Source organism: Triticum aestivum, chromosome 6D, assembly GCF_018294505.1.
Source record: "Triticum aestivum cultivar Chinese Spring chromosome 6D, IWGSC CS RefSeq v2.1, whole genome shotgun sequence".
In the NCBI taxonomy this organism is placed as follows: Eukaryota; Viridiplantae; Streptophyta; class Magnoliopsida; order Poales; family Poaceae; genus Triticum; species Triticum aestivum.
Genome location: NC_057811.1, coordinates 174,801,084 through 174,803,539, shown reverse-complemented (window position 1 = coordinate 174,803,539; position 2,456 = coordinate 174,801,084).

Genomic DNA, 2,456 nt, shown 5'->3' with positions numbered 1-2,456 from the left:
AGGGCATGCCATGAAACCTGAGTACGCCGACGCGTGATCTGATTCTCTAGAGAGATGCCACTCATTATCCGAGGGGAACACAAGCATGGGCCATCTTCGAGTCCAAGTTTATGAGGCTCACGCCTTGGAGCCTAGAAAAAGGGCGAAGTTAACCCGCAAAGGGGCGTCGAGCTCATACCATCACAATTCTGAAGATGACTTCAGTCAGGTGTTTTACGTGTCTGAGTGCACGGTGACCCTTGGAGGGTGGTCGGTCGGGCCGACGAGTGTCCTTTTAGGAAAGGGACAGAGGGCAATCAATCAGATCGATTTACTGTTGAAGTATCGGGATTTGAAATCGTGCATGCATGCGCGGAAGCGGTTACGCCGCGACTAGTGAGGAAAGTGGGGCATGACACCTCGATCTACACCCCGAAAAACCGCCACGTGCCTTGTTTTATCTACGTGCGCGACCGCCGTGGGCACTGTTGATACGTCTCCAACGTATCTATAATTTATGAAGTATTAAGGCCATGTTTGCAACAATTTTATATGGTTTTGGTATGATTTTATTAGAACTAACCCGGACTGACGCTGTCTTCAGCAGAACTACCGTGGTGTCGTTTTTTTGCAGAAATAAAAGTTCTCGGAATGGGCTAAAAAATTATGGTGATTTTTATGGACCAAAAGAGACCCCCGAAGCACCGGAGCTGGACCAGAAGAGTTGCGAGGAGCCCACAAGCTAGGGGCACGCCCTACCCCCCCCGGCGCGCCTTGAGGGTTTGTGGGCCCCTCGGACGCCTCCTTGACTTGTTTCCGACGCCAAAAATTCTTATAAATATAGAAACCTCCGAAAAGAACCCTAGATCGGGATTTCCGCCGCCGTAAGCCTCTGTAGCCATGAAAAACCAATCAGGAGCCCGTTCTGGCACCCTGCCGGAGGGGGAAACCATCACCGGAGGCCATCTTCATCATCCCGGCGGCCTCCATTGTTGGGGAACGTAGTATTTCAAAATTTTGCCTACAATCACGCAAGATCTACCTAGGAGAAGCATAGCAATGAGGGGGGAGAGTGTGTCCACGTACCCTCGTACACCGAAAGCGGAAGCGTTTAGTAACGCGGTTGATGTAGTCGAACGTCTTCAGGATCCGACCGATCCAAGCACCAAACGTACGGCACCTCCGAGTTCTGCACACGTTCAACTCGATGACGTCCCTCGAACTATTGATCCAACAAAGTGTCGAGGGAGAGTTCCGTCAGCACAACGGCGTGGTGACGGTGATGGTGAAGTAATCCGCGCAGGGCTTTGCCTAAGCACTACACGAATATGACCGGAGGCGTAAACTGTGGAGGGGGGCGCCGCACACGGCTAACAATGTTTGTTGTGTGTTCTAGGCGCCCCGTCCCCACGTATATATAGGTGGGAGGGGGAGGGGAGTAGCAAGGGCGCGCCCAAGTAGGAGGAATCCTACTTGAGGCCTTGTCCAATTCGGCCTCCCCCCTTCCAAAAGTGTTGGAGGGGGGAGGAAAGAGATGGGGGAGAGAAGGGAAGGGGAGGCCGAATCCTCCTCTTTCCTTTCTCTCTTCCCCTCCTCCCTTCTCCTTCTATTTGGCATATATGGGGCGCACCAGCCCACTAGGGGCTGGTTCGTCCCGCCCTTGGCCCAATAGGCCCATATATTTGCCGGGGGGTGCCCGGAACCCCTTCCGGTGACCCGATATGTACCCGGTACCCCCATAACACTTCCGGTGCCCGAATACTATCGTCCTATATATGAATCTTTACCTCTCAGCCATTTTGAGACTCCTCGTCATGTCCGTGATCTCATCCGGGACTCCGAACAACATTCGCTCACCAAATCACATAACTCATATAATCAAATCGTCATAGAACGTTAAGCGTGCGGACCCTACGGGTTCGAGAACTATGTAGACATGACCGAGACACATCTCCGGTCAATAACCAATAGCGGAACCTGGATGCTCATATTGGCTCCTACATATTCTACGAAGATCTTTATCGGTCAAACAACACAATGATAACCCACAAGTATAGGTGATTGCAACAGTTTTCGAGGGTAGAGTATTCAACCCAAATTTATTGATTCAACACAAGGGGAGCCAAAGAATATTCTCAAGTATTAGAAGATGAGTTGTCAATTCAACCACACCTAAAAGACTTAATATCTGCGGCAAAGTATTTAGTAGCAAAGTAGTATGGAAGTAACTGTAACTATGGCAAAAGTAACAATAGTAGTTTTGTAGCAATCGTAACAATGGCAACGAAAAAGTAACTAAGCAAAGATCAATATGTGAAAAGCTCGTAGGCAATGGATCAATGATGGATAATTATGTCGGATGTGATTCCTCATGCAACAGTTTTAACATAGGGTGACACAGAACTAGCTCCAGTTCATCAATGTAATGTAGGCATGTATTCCGAATATAGTCATGGAAAAGAGCTTGCATGACATCT